Genomic DNA, 15,824 nt, shown 5'->3' on the forward strand with positions numbered 1-15,824 from the left:
ATTTAACTCAAGGTACCTGTAATTAGACAAGAAAGACAGACACACGAAGATAACCACATAAATGGAATATTAAGCTGTTACCTAACTCAAGTCCGTGTGCCCGAGGCACAGTGAGGCCAAACAACACCAAAACGTCGGAGTTTGGAGCAGAGAAAGGTTTATGACAGGGCCATGCAAGGTGGCTCAGGCCTTAAAAACCCAAACTCCCCCAAAGCTTTCAGAAAAGCCCTTCTACAGAAAAGGCGAGGAAGGGGCGTGGTTTGTTGTTGCAAACTTCTGGGTGTCAGATCCATTTTGTTTTTCTTGAGTTCAGGTCACAATGTTCCTGTAAATCTCCACCAAACAAATGTTATTCTCTGTTCTGACACGAAAGGGCAAGGTCCCAAGGCTCCAGGTCCAGACTCTGGCTAAGAGGAGGGGGTCCCTGGGCTGGACCGTTACCCTGCCCAGGAGTGTTCGTCCAGCACGCAGCCTGGGTCCTCACCCCCAGGACCAGGTCCCCAGACCCCACCCAGCCGTCATCACTGAGGGAGCCAGGTGCCCGGGACCCAGCCGGCCCTCAGGCTCCTCAGGCCGCCCAAACGGGGCCGGGTCCCGAGGACTGCGACCCATGGAGACTGCCGCGGCCATTACGTCTCGGAGGCGGCGATGGGGGAGAGGCTCACTGCCGCTTCAAGGCCTGCGCCGGGTCAGTGGGCAGCCGCGGCGAGGGCTCTGGAGCCCTGCAGGACACAGCCCTCAGCCTGCGCCCGGCCCCCAAGCTCATGCACCAGCCCAAGGCGGAAGGGCCTGGAGGACCCCAGGCAGAAGGCGGAGATCTGCCTCTCACAGTGCTCTCTGCCCCGGGGACCACAGCCTGGCTGTGGGCGGAGTGGGGTCTCTAACCTCCGCGCTCAGGGTCTCCCGTTAGCGGCTGTGTACCCGCCCCGCCCCTATTACAAAGCTACTTTGTGAGCTAGATATTAACATTCCCTGTTACAAAAGCCTCACCCATCCTCTGTCCCCCCTGCCCAACTCGTTACATCACCTCTCTTTTTCCCTTTTAACCGAATTCTTGTGAGAGCTGCTGTCTCAAATTTTTCATCTTCTACTTTATCTAAAACTGTTTACATGTGAATTCTGTCAACCTCTTACCCTCTTGGTCACTGAAACATCTCTCACCAGGGTCACCAGGGCCCTCTCTTTCTCCACCCCTGAGCAGAATTTAACACCGCTGACCACTCTGTTCTTGCTGAAACGCTTGCCACTTGATTTCTGTGACACCACTCTCCTCACTTTCTTTCTTTATCTTTAGACATTTCATTTGGTCCTTCTTTGCAAACTCTTCTTTTTATGTCTGTCTTTCCAGGTTGCCACTTCTTGGGAGTTCGTCCTCATTCTCCTTTCACTCTGTACATATTCTGGGACATTTCAACCATACCTACTGCTTAAATGATGATTTACACACCAAAGATTCTCAAAGCTCCAATGTATCTTCATATCTATGTCCTGAAAGCCACACTCACTCTCCAGCTGCTGTGGGCATGGTATCTGGATTTAGAAGCACCCTGGCACGTCACCCTCCCACAATGTTCATAAGTGATCTCATGTTTTAGAACAGTGATTTCCAAACTTTTGGTCTCAGTATTAACAACTATTAAACCTCCACAGAGATTTCATTACTGTGCCTTATTGCTATACATTTTTGTCACATAGCCTTTGAAAACTTTAAAAATTATTCACTTATCAAAACATAATAAACTCATTACACATTAACCTATATAACATTTTAATGAAAAATAACTATGTGTGGAAAGCAAAAGGCTTAGTGAGAAGAGTAGCGTTGTTTTAAATTTTTGCAACTGTCTATAATGTATGACCAAACACTAGACAGGTGGAGTCTCATATCTGCTTCTGTATTCGAGCTGGAAACTTCTTTGTATAACTAAGAGTAAGTGAGAATTAAAAAGGCAAATGACATATAAATAATACATATGACACCGACTACGTACAAAACCTTAACCTCCTCCAATGCTAAAATTTATTATCCCCACGATTATACTAATAACCCTGGCTTGATTATCAGAAAACAACATAATTTGAATTAACACCACAACCCATAGCTTGCTCATTAGTCTCACAAGCCTGCTTCTTCTTAATCAGTTCAATGATAATAGCCTTAATTTCTCATTAACATTCTTTTCCAACTCTCTATCTGCACACCACTACTGACAACATGACTCCTACCTCTGATATTATTAGCCAGTGAATCTCACCTACCCAAAGAATCACTGACCTGAAAAAAACTATACAGCACTATACTAATCATACTACAAACATTTTTAATCGTAACTTTTACCGCCACAGAACTAATTCTGTTTTACATTACATTTGAGGCCACACTAGTTCCTACACCTATTATAACTTGATGAGGCAACCAAACAGAACGCCTCAATGCAGGACTCTATTTTTTATTCTACACACTAGTTGGATCACTCCCACTGCTAGTGGCATTAGTGTAGATCCAAAACACCACGGGCTCTCTGAATTTCCTAGTACTTCAATATTGAGTCCAAGTATTACCCAACTCCTGATCCAATGTCTTTATATGACATAATAGCCTTTATAGTAAAAATACCCCTCTATGACCTCCGCCTTTGACTACCCAAAGCACACATAGAAACTCCCATCGCAGACTCTAAAGTCCTTGCAGCCGTATTACTAAAACTCAGGGGCTACAGCATACTATGAATTACATCAATACTCAACCCCCTGACAGAATTCATAGCCTACCCTTTTCTTACGCTCTCTTTATGAGGGATAATCATAACCAGTTCAATCTGTCTACGCCAAACAGACCTAAAATCACTTAGCGCATACTCTTCTGTCAGCCACATAACACTTGGTATTGCAGCTACCCTCATCCAAACTCCTTGAAGTTACATAGGAGCTACCTCTTTAATAGTCGCCCATTGCCTCACATCATCTATATTATTCTGCCTGGCAAACTCAAACTACGAGCGAGTCCATAGCCGAACTATAATTCTAGCCCGAGGCCTACAAACCCCCCTTCCCGTAATAGCCACTTGATGACTACTGGCAAACCTGACACATTTAGCCCTGCCCCCAACTATCAGTCTAATTGGAGAACTGTTCGTAGTTATATCAACCTTCTCATGATTAAATCTCACCATTATCTTAATAGGAACTAACATTGTAATTACAGCCCTATACTCTATGTACTTATTCATCTCAACACAACGCGGTAAATACATACACCATATCAGTAATATTACACCCTCCTTCATGTGAGAAACTACCCTTATGGTCCTCCACATTCTACCCCTCCTACTACTGTCACTAAACGGCAGAATCATCCTGGGCCTCTTGTATTGTAAATATAGTTTACAAAAACCCACTAGATTGTGAATCTAGTAACAGAAGACTTAAGACTTCTTATTTACCGAGAAAGTATTGCAAGAACTGCTAATTCATGCCCTCATGCTTAACAGTATGGCTTTTGCAGACTTTTAAAGGATAGTAGTTATCCATTGGTCTTAGGAGCCAAAAAATCGGTGCAACTCCAAATAAAAGTAATAAACTTATTTTCCTCTTTTGCCCTGCTCACACTACTGATACTAATCATCCCAATTATAATAACGAACACAAATTCCTACAAAAGTGATACATAGCCATCATATGTAAAGAATACTGTCTCATGTGCTTTTATTACCAGCCTAGCTCCAACAATAACATTCCTCCACACAGGCCAAGAAATAGTCATCTCAGACTGACATGGAATCACTATTCAAACCCTTAAATTAACACTTAGCTTCAGAATAGATTATTTCTCTATAATATTCGTACCGGTAGCATTATTTGTTACATGATCCATTATGGAGTTCTCAATATGGTACCTACAGTTAGATCCTTATATTAACCAATTCTTCAAGTACCTACTGCTCTTCCTCATCACCATGTTAATTCTTGTTACTACCAACAACCTCTTCCAACTTTTCATTGGGTGAGAAGGGGCTGGAATTATATCCTTCCTGCTCATTTTGACGGTGATATGGACAAGCAGAGGCAAACACAGCTGCCCTCCAAGCAATCTTATATAACCAACCGCATTGGAGTTATCAGGTTCGTCATATCCATAGCATGGTTTCTGTTCAACACAAACACATGAGACCTGCAACCAATTTTTATACTCGACCTAAATTCCTCAAACCTCCCCCTTACGGGACTTGTACTAGCCACAGCTGGAAAATCAGCTCAATTTGGACTTCACCTCTGACCCCCGTCAGCAATGAAGGGCCCCAGCCCTGAGTCAGCCCTACTCCACTCAAGCACAATAGTTGTAGCAGGGGTCTTCCTACTTATCTGATTTTATCCCCTAACAGAAAACAAAAAACTTATTCAAACAATAGCATTATGCTTAGGAGCCCTCACCACCCTATTCACAGCTATATGGGCTCTCACCCAAAATGATATTAAAACAATCATCGCTTTCTCCACCTCAAGCCAATTAGGCCTAATAATGGTAACGATCGGCATCAGCCAATGCTATCTAGCATTCTTATACATCTGCACACATGCTTTTTTTAAGGCCATACTATTCATATGCTCCAGATCCATTATCCACAGCTTGAACAACGAATAAGATATTCAAAAAGTAGGAGGCCTATTCAAGGCTTTACCCTTCACCACAACAGCCCTTGTATCTGGCGTCTAGCATTGACAGGAATGCACTTCCTCACCGGTTTCTATTCTAAAGACTTAATCATTGAAGCCACCAGCACATCTTATACCAACGCCTAAGTCCTGTTAATAACCCTAATTGCCACTTCCCTCATAGCTGTCTATAGCACGCGCATCATCCTCTTTGCACTACTAGGAAAACTCCGCTTCTCCCCCAACCCCCAATCAATGAAAACAACCCCCTTTTAATTAACTCCATCAAACGCCTACTAATTGGAAGTGTCTTTGCCGAGTTCATTATTTCCAACAATATCCCCCCAGTAACAGTCCCCCTAAAAACTACACCTTTATACCTAAAACTAACTGCCCTTACAGGAACTACCCTAGGCTTTGTATTAGCACTCGAAATTAACCTCAACACACAAAACCTAAAATAAGTCTACCCCTCAAATTCCGTTAAATTCTCTAGTCTCCTAGGATATTTCCCCATCAAGCACCATCTAGCTCCTTACCTAAACCTATTAATAAGCCAAAAATCAGCATCCTCTCTTTTAGACTTAATTTGACTAGAAAACATTCTACCAAAAACCACATCAGCTAAAACTCTCCACACTAATCTCAAGCCCAAGAGGCTTTATCAAGCTATACTTCCTATCATTCCTCATTCCTCTCACCCTTAGCATGCTTTTATTTAATTACCACGAGTAATCGCCATAGTAACCACAACACCAATAAACAGCAACCAGCCAGTAACAATCACCAACCAAGTACCATAACTATATAATGCCGCAACCCCTATAGCCTCCTCACTACAAAAACTAGAATCACCAGTATCCTAAATAACTCAGTCTCCCAACCCACTGAACTCAAACACAACTTCCACCTCCTCATCCTTTAAAATACCATTAAAAACTCTATTATCAACCCTGAAAGAAATGCCCCCAAAACAACCTTACTAGAAACCCAAACCTCAGGATACTGCTCAGTAGCCATAGCAGTTGTATAAACAAACGCAACTAACATTCCCCCTAAGTAAATCAAAAACACTATCAAACCTAAAAATGAACCACCAAAGTTCAGCACGATCCCGCACCCAATACCACCACTCACAATCAACCCAAAGCCCCCATAAATAGGCGAAGGTTTTGAAGAAACCCCCACAAAGCTGATCACAAAAATAACACTTAAAATAAATACATGTCTTCATTATTCTCACATGGGTTCCAACCATGACCAGTGACATGAAAAATCATCACTGTCATTCAACTATAGGAACATCAATGACCAACATCCGAAAAACTCACCCTCTAGTAAAAATCATCAACAATACATTTATTGACCTCCCAACCCCATCAAACATCTCATCATGATGGAACTTGGCTCTTTACTAGGCATCTGTCTGATCCTACAAATCCTAACAGGCCTATTCCTAGCAATACACTACACACCAGACACAACAACTGCCTTCTCATCAGTAGCACACATCTGTCGAGACATTAACTACGGGTGAATCATTTGATATATGCATGCAAACGGAGCTTCCACGTTCTTTATCTGTCTTTACATTCACATAGGAGGTGGCCTATATTATAGATCCTATGCCTTTCAAGAAACATGAAATGTTGGAATTATTCTACTGCTTACAGTCATAGCCACTGCATTCATAGGCTATGCACTACCATGAGGATAAATATCATTCTGAGGAGCAACAATTATTACAAACCTACTCTCAGCAATCCCATACATCGGCACCACTCTTGTCAAATGGATCTGAGGCAGCTTTTCTGTAGACAAAGCAACACTCACATGATTCTTCGCTTTTCATTTCATTCTTCCCTTCATCATTACAGCACTAGTAGCTGTCCACCTACTATTCCTTCATGAAGCAGGATCCAACAACCCCACAGGAATGCCATCTGACACAGACAAAATCCCATTCCACCCCTACGACACAATCAAAGACATCCTAGACACTCTACTACTAATCCTAGCCTCACTAATACTAGTCCTACTTTCACCAAACTTGCTAGGAGATCCTGACATATGGGTATTTTTTACCTCGCTGAACCCCTGAAATGGTTTCAGGGACCTCCAGGGGTCCTCAGATCACATTTCAGAACCACTGGTAAAAAGTTCTAAATAGCTGGGTTGACCCACATTAATCATTTCAGCTCAGTAGCTGTGACAGAGTATCAAAATGAATACCTAGTGCTGATAAAAGTACAGTGAAATGAGTGAGCCTGGGCCCAAATTGGGTAAGGAAGGAAAATAAGCCAAAGAGAAAACTGTCAGTCTGGCCAAGCCAGATTGGGGGTAACATATACATATGAGAGGGTCTTGAGGACCATGCTGAGATGGAAGGATCATTACTTAATGATGTCTATGAAGGCATTGCTGAGATGGAGGGACAATGCCACAGCCAGGATAGCTATCAAGACACAAGAGCCTGCACTAATTTGAGGTAAGGGGTCAAGACACATTGTGGACAGTAGTAAGAGGAGTCAAGAACAAGAAATGAGGATAAAGTACAGGAAGAATGGGGGCCGTCCGGGAAGTTACCTTTCTGAAAAAGGGGTAAGCATCAATTTTCACTGTATTCAACAAGGACCCAGCATCTTACACATGATGTATCACATTAAATGCTAAGGAAATAGCAGCATCTCAAGAGTTGGGTACCACAATGGCAAAAATCATTCAACCAGTAAGATGGTGCAGTTTTCTTCAGTAATCTCACGAATGTAGAAACACTGGACAACTCCAATTCAGGATTTTCTGTGGTCCTTTTTCCTGACGCTTCCAACAAGATGACTCCAAAGGAAAGGTTTGCATTTGTTCCAGTTTGTCTAAATTACCCCGGGAGCAGAGCCACCACAAATGGCAAATCCAGTTATGCATTGTACAAAGATCCAGGTCATGAGGCAAGGGGCAGCTGAAGTTCTGTTCTTGCTCTGTTTGCCAAGTTATATACCGGAGTGGTTGTTGTTGCTCAGAGTGGCTTTTCTAATTCCATAGCTGAAGGGCATCATCTTTCTAATTTGCAACAATGTGTCACATGGGCAAGCTGTGGTCCTGCATGAGAGAAATGTTTTCAAAGTTGAAAACCATGATGGAGTTTCAGTGGTCAATGCCATCTTTTTTCCCTGTAGGAAAAACGCCCCCAAACAAAGTTACCATGGCAGAAAAATCAAATTCTTGTGTTTAAAAAAAAGCATGAGGAGTTGGTGATAGAAGTAAACCATTAGCTAGAATCTAATTGTTGTCTCATAATTTGTAATTTATACCTGGATATGCACAGTTAAGAGATCATCTAAGTAGAAATTCAGAAGGACTGATACCTTTAGTGGAGTTTGAAGTGATGTGGTAAGTGGTAAGACAACTATGAAATCTTCATGACCAGCCTGCTCCATCATTTGCCTAATGTTTCTATCTGCAAATCCCTTGAGCTCAGCTAGGGTAAGTGAGAGGCCAGTTTCAGATACAAGAGTGTGTAGAATCTATGCATCAAAAATAATTTACACAAAGCTGTTACTGTGGCAGCTGAGGTATGAAGATGAACAAGGAGTGCTTACCATCAATTGAGTAATCTAATTTTTTCCCCAGAATTATCATGCAAATCAATAAGAATTCTTGCTTATTTTTCATGTGTAGTGGACAGTCTTTTTTGTCTTTATTTATGTCTGTAGTCCATTCCTTCTTTGGGAAGTAGACTGAAGATTACTCTTTTCCTAATCTGTTTAATTTTGGAGAAATTATGAGACCCAGTCCACTCCCCACCAACACGGAGGTAGATCCATCCATGCTACCAATCAGACTCTCTATCCTTGGAATTCAGTTGTTACATAGAAACACTCAGATGTGGAAGGAAATTGGACGGCAGTTGTCTGATTACAATGCCCTATAATAAATCTGAAAAACCCTGCTGTTAACATACCTTCAAGATGGCAGAGGAGTAAGACGTGGAGATCACCTTCCTCCCCACAAATACATCAAAAATACATACATGTGGAACAACTCCTACAGAACACCTACTGAACACTGGCAGAAGAACTCAGACTTCCCCAAAGGCAAGAAACTCCCCATGTACTTGGGTATGGGTAAGGCAAAAGAAAAAAGAAAAATCAGAGGCAAAAGAATAGGGATGGGACCTACACCTCTGGGAGGGAGCTGTGAAGGAGAAAAAATTTCCACGCACCAGGAAGTCCCTTCACTGGTGGAGACAGGGGGTGGTGGAGCGGGGAAGCTTCAGAGCTATGGAGGAGAGCGCAGCAACAGGGGTGCAGAGGGCAAAGTGGAGAGGTTCCCGCACAGAGGATCAGTGCCAACTAGCACTCACCAGCCTGAGAGGCTTCTCTACTCACCTGCTGGGGTGGGTGGGGGCTGGGAGCTGAGGCACAGGCTTCGGAGGTCAGATCCCAGGGAGAGGATGGGGGTTGGCTGTGTGAACACAGCCGGAAGGGGGCTAGTACACCACAGCTAGGCAGGAGGGAGTCCAGGAAAATGTCTGGAACTGCCTAAGAGTCAAGAGACCATTGTTCTGGGGTGCACAAGAAGAGGGGATTCAGAGTACCGCCTAAACGAGCTCCAGAGATGGGCGTGAGCCGCAGTTATCAGAGTGGACACCAGAGACGGGCATGAGATGCTAAGGCTGCTGCTGCAGCCACCAAGAAGTCTGTGTGCAAGCACAGGTCACTATCCACACTTACCCTCCTGGAGCCTATGCAGCCCATCACTGCTAGAGTCCCGTGATCCAGGAACAACTTCTCCGGGAAAACACACAGTGCTCCTCAGGCTGTTGCAATGTCACACTGGCCTCTGCCACCACAGGCTTGCCCTGCATTCCATACCCCTCCCTCCCCACAGCCTAAGTGAGCCAGAGCCCCCTAACCAGCTACTCCTTTAATTCTCTCCTGTCTGGGCGAAGAACAGATGCCAGAGGGCAACCTCCATGCAGAGGTGGGGCCACATCCAAAGACAAAGCCCAGGAGCTGTGCGAACAAAGAAGAGAAAGGGAAAATTCTCCATGCAGCCTCGGGAGCAGTAGATTAAATCTCCACAATCAACTTGATGTACCGTGAATCTGTGGAATACCTGAATAGGCAATGAATCATCCCAAAATTGAGGCGGTGGACTTTGGGAGCAACTGTAGACCTGGGGTTTGCTGTATGCGACTGACTAGTTTCTGATTTTTATGTTTATCTCAATATAGTTTTTAGTGCTTGTTATCATTGTTGGATTTGTTTATTGGTTTGCTTGCTCTCTTCTTTTTTTATTAATTTATTTTAATAATTTCTTTTTGATTTTAATAACTTTATTTTATTTTTTTCTTTCTTTTTTTCTCCTTTTCTTCTGAGCCATGTGGCTGACAGGGTTGTGGTGCTCTGACCAGGTGTCAGGCCTGAGCCTTGGAGGTGGGAGAGTTGAGATCAGGACATTGGACCACCAGAGACTTCCTGACCCCATGTGATATCAATCAGTGAGAGCTCTCCCAGAGATCTCTGTCTCAATGCTAAGACACAGCTCCACTCAATGACCAGCAAGCTACAGTGCTGGACATCCCATGTCAAACAACTAGCAAGATAGGAGCACCACCCAATGCATTAGCAGAGAGGCTGCCTAAAATCATAATAAGTTCACAGACATCCCAAAACACACCACGGGACAAGGTCCTACCCACCAGAAAGACAAGATCCAGCCTTATACACCAGAACACAGGCACTAGTCCCCTCTACCAGGAAGGTGACAAAACCCACTGAACCAACCTTAGCCACTAGGGGCAGACACCAAAAACAACGGGAACTACGAATGCACAGCCTGAAAAAAGGAGACTGCAAACACAGTAAGTTAACCAAAGGAGAAGACAGAGAAATACGCAACAGATGAAGAAGCAAAGTAAAACCACCAGACCAAACAAATGAAGAGGAAATAGGCAGTCTACCTGAAAAAGATTTCAGCGTAATGATAGTAAAGATGATCCAAAATCTTGGAAATAGAATGGAGAAAATACAAGAAATGTTTAACAAGGACCTAGAAGAAGTAAAGAGCAAACAAACAATGATGAACAACACAGTAAATGAAATTAAAAATTCTCTAGAAGGAATCAATAGCAGAATAACTGAGGAAGAAGAAAGGATAAGTGACCTGGAAGATAAAATAGTGGAAATAACTACCACAGAGCAGAATAAACAAACAAACAAAAAAGAAAATAATTGAGGACAGTCTCACAGACCTCTGGGACAACATTAAATGCAACAACATTCGAATTATAGGGGTCCCAGAAGAAGAAGAGAAAAGGAAAGTGACTGAGAAAATATTTGAAGAGATTATAGTTGAAAACTTCCCTAATATGGGAAAGGAAATAGTCAATCAAGTCCAGGAAGCACAGAGAGTCCCATACAGCATAAATCCAAGGAGAAACATGCCAAGACACAGATTAATCAAACTTTCAAAAATTAAATACAAAGAAAAAATATTAAAAGCAGCAAGGGAAAAACAACAAATAACACACAAGGGAATCCCCATAAGGTTAACAGATGATCTTTCCACAGGAGCTCTGCAAGCCGGAAGGGAGTGGCAGGACATATTTAAAGTGATGAAGGAGAAAAACCTGCAACCAAGATTACTCTACCCAGCAAGGATCTCATTCAGATTTGATGGAGAAGTCAAAAGCTTTTCAGATAAGCAAAAGCTAAGAGAATTCAGCACCACCAAACCAGCTTTACAACAAATGCTAAAGGAACTTCTCTAGGCAGGAAACACAATGGAAGGAAAAGACCTACAATAACGAACCCAAAACAATTAAGAAAATGGTAATAGGAATATACATATCGCTTCTTACTTTAAATGTAAATGGATTAAATTATCCCACCAGAAGACACAGACTGGCTGAATTGATACAAAAACAAAACCTATATATATGCTGTCTACAAGAGACCCACTTCATACCTAGGGACATATATACTGAAAGTGTGGGGATGGAAAAATATATTCCATGCAAATGAAAATCAAAAGAAAGCTGGAGTAGCAATTCTCATATCAGATAAAATAGACTTCAAAGTAAAGACTATTACAAGAGACAAAGTAGGACACTACATAATGACCAAGGGATCAATTCAAGAAGAAGATATAACAATTGTAAATAGTTATGCACCTAAAATAGGAGCACCTCAATACATAAGTCAAATGCTAACAGCCATAAAAGGGGAAATAGACAGTAACAAAATCATAGTAGGGGACTTTAACACCCCACTTTTACCAATGGACAGATTATCCAAAATGAAAATAAATAAGGAAACACAAGCTTTAAATGACACAATAAACAAGATGGACTTCATTGATATTTATAGGACATTCCATCCAAAAACAACAGAATACACTTTCTTCTCAAGTGCTCATGGAACATTCTCCAGGATAGATCATATCTTGGGTCACAAATCAAACCTTGCTAAATTTAAGAAAATTGAAATCGTATCAAGTAACTTTTCTGACCACAATGCTATGAGACTCAATATCAATTACAGGAAAAAGAAACTGTAAAAAATGCAAACAGATGGAGGCTAAACAATACACTACTAAATTACCAAGAGATCACTGAAGAAAAAAAAGAGGGAAAACAAAGAGGAAATCAAAAAATACCTAGAAACAAATGACAATGAAAACCAGACGACCCAACACCTATGGGATGCAGCAAAAGCAGTTCTAACAAGAAAGTTTAGAGCAATAAAATCCTACCTCAAGAAACAAGAAACATCTCAAATAAACAATCTAACCTTAAACCTAAAGGAACTAGAGAAAGAAGAACAAAAAAACCCCAATGTTAGCAGAAGGAAAGAAATCATAAAGCTCAGATCAGAAATAAATGTAAAGGAAATGGAGGAAAAAATACCAAAGCTCAATAAAACTAAAAGCTGGTTCTTTGAGAAGATAAACAAAATTGATAAACCATTAGCCAGACTCATCAAGGAAAAAAGGGAGAAGACTCAAATCAATAGAAGTAGAAATGAAAAAGGAGAGGTAACAACTGACACTGCAGAAATACAAAGGATCATGAGAGATTACTGCCAGCAACTATATGCCAATAAAGTGGACAACCACGAAGAAATGGACAAATTCTTAGAAAAGCACAACCTTCTGAGACTGAACCAGGAAGAAATAGAAAATATAAACAGCCCAATCACAAGCACTGAAATTGAGACTCTGATTAAAAATCTTCCAACAAACAAAACCAGGACCACATAGATTCACAGGCTAATTCTATCAAACATTTAGAGAAGAGGTAACACCTATCCTTCTCAAACTCTTCCAAAATATAGCAGAGGGAGGAACTCTCCCAAACTCATTCTATGAGGCCACCAACACCCTGATACCAAATGCAGACAAAGATGTCACAAAGGAAGAAAACTACAGGCCAATATCACTGATGAACATAGATGCAAAAATCCTCAACAAAATACTAGCAAACAGAATCCAGCAGCACATTAAAAGGATCATACACCATGATCAAATGGGGTTTATCCCAGGAATGCAAGGATTCTTCAGTATACACAAATAAATCAATGTGATAATCCATATTAACAAATTGAAGGGGAAAAACCATATGATCATCTCAAAAGATGCAGAAAAAGCTTTGGACAAAATTCAACACCCATTTATGATAAAAACCCTCCAGAGAGTAGGCATAGAGGGAACTTGCCTCAAAATAATAAAGGCCATGTATGACAAACCCACAGCCAACATCATTCTCAGTGGTGGAAAACTGAAACCCTTTCCACTAAGGTCAGGAAAAAGAGAAGCTTGCCTACTCTCACCACTATTATTCAGCATAGTTTTGGAATTTTTAGCCACAGCAATCACAGAAGAAAAGAAATAAAAGTAATCCAAATAAGAAAAGAAGAAGTAAAGCTGTCACTGTTTGCAGATGACATGGGACTATACACAGAGAATCCTAAAAATGCTACCAGAAATCTACTAGAGCTAATCAATGAATTTGGTAAAGTAGCAGGATACAAAATTAATGCACAGAAATCTCTTGCATTCCTATACACTAATGATGAAAAATCTGAAAGAAAAATTAAGGAAACACTCTCATTTACCACTGCAACAAAAATTATAAAATACCTAGGAATAAATCTACCTAAGGAGACAGAAGACCTGTATGCAGAAAACTATAAGATGCTGATGAAAGAAATCAAAGATGATACAAAGAGATGGAGAGATATACCATGTTCTTGGATTGGAAGAATCAACATTGTGAAAATGACTGTACTCCCCAAGGAATCTACAGATTCAATGCAATCTCTATGAAACTACCAATGGCATTTTTTCACAGAACTGGAACAAAAAATTTCACAATTTGTTTGGAAAGACAAAGACCTCAAATAGCCAAACCAATCATTTGAATGAAAAACAGAGCTAGAGGAATCAGGCTTCCTGACTTCAGACTATACTGCAAAGCTACAGTAATCAAGACAGTATGGTACTGGCATAAAAACAGCAATATGGTTCAATGGAACAGGATAGAAAGCCCAGAGATAAACCCACACACATACGTTCACCGTATCTTTTTTTTTTTTTGCGGTATGCGGGCCTCTCACCGTTGTGGCCTCTCCTGCTGTGGAGCACAGGCTCCAACGCGCAGGCCCAGTGGCCATGGCTCACGGGCCTAGCCGCTCCGCGGCACGTGGGATCCTCCCGGACGGGGGCACGAACCCGCGTCCCCTGCATTGGCAGGTGGACTCTCAACCACGGCGCCACCAGGGAAGCCCAGTCACCGTATCTTTGATAAAGGAGGCAAGAATATACAATGGAGGAAAGACAGCCTCTTCAATAAGTGGTGCTGGGAAAACTGGACAGCTACACGTAAAAGAATGAAATTAGAACACTCCTTAACACTATACTCAAAAATAAACTCAAAATGGATCAAAGACCTAAATGTAAGGCCAGATACTATAAAACTCTTAGAGGAAAACATAGGCAGAACACTGTATGACATAAATTACAGCAAGATACTTTTTGACCCCCCTCCTAGAGAAATGGAAATAAAAATAAACAAATGGGACCTAATGAAACGTAAAAGTTTTTAAACAGTAAAGGAAACTATAAGCAAGACGAAAAGACATCCCTTAGAGTGGGAGAAAATATTTGCAAATGAAGCAACTGACAAAGGATTAATCTCTAAAATATACAAGCAGCTCATGCAGCTCAATATCAAGGAAACAAACAACCCAATCCAAAAATGGGCAGAAGACCTAAATAGACATTTCTCCAAAGAAGATATACAGATCGCCAACAAACACATGAAAGGATGCTCGATATCACTAATCACTAGAGAAATGCAAATCAAAACTACAGTGAGGTCCACCTCACATTGGTCAGAATGGCCATCATCAAAAAATCTGCAAACAATCAGTGCTGGAGACAGTGTGGTGAAAAGGGGACCTTCTTGCTCTGTTGGTGGGAACGTAAAATGATACAGCCACTATGGAGAACTGTATGGAGGTTCATTAAAAAACTAAAAATAGAACTACCATGCAACCCAGTAATCCCACTAGTGGGCATATACCCTGAGAAAACCATAATTCAAAAAGAGTCATGTACCACAATATTCTTTGAAGCACTATTTACAATAACCAGGACATGGAAGCAACCTAAGTGTCCAGTGACAGATGAATGGATAAAGATGTGGCACATATATACAATGTGGCACATATATACAATGGAATATTACTCAGCCATAAAAGGAAATGAAATTGAGTTATTGTAGTGAGGTGGATGGATCTAGTGTCTGTCATACAGAGTGAAGTAAGTCAGAAAGAGAAAAGAAATGCCATCTGCTAACACATGTATATGAAATCTAAAAAAAAAAAAACGTTCTGATGAGCCTAGGGGCAGGACAGGAATAAAGATACAGACATAGAGAATGGACCTGAGGACACTGGGAACAGGGAGGGTAAGCTGGGATGAAGTGAGAGAGTGGAGTTTACATATATACACTCCAAAATGTAAAATAGACAGCTAGTGAAAGCAGCCGCATAGCACAAGGAGATCAACTCTGTGCTTTGTGACCAACTAGAGGGGTGGTATAGGGAAGGTGGGAGGGAGATGCAAGAGGGAGGAGATATGGTGATATATGTATACATATAGCTGAT

The 15,824-nt window shown here is 41.5% G+C and overlaps 1 pseudogene; it reads left to right on the forward strand.

The window, feature by feature from the left end:
* Window positions 1–648: 648 nt before the first annotated feature.
* LOC117196610 (NADH-ubiquinone oxidoreductase chain 5-like) lies at window positions 649–5,388 on the forward strand (annotated as a pseudogene).
* Window positions 5,389–15,824: the final 10,436 nt, after the last annotated feature.

This window comes from Orcinus orca, chromosome 3 (genome assembly GCF_937001465.1).
Source record: "Orcinus orca chromosome 3, mOrcOrc1.1, whole genome shotgun sequence".
Classification (NCBI taxonomy): domain Eukaryota; kingdom Metazoa; phylum Chordata; class Mammalia; order Artiodactyla; family Delphinidae; genus Orcinus; species Orcinus orca.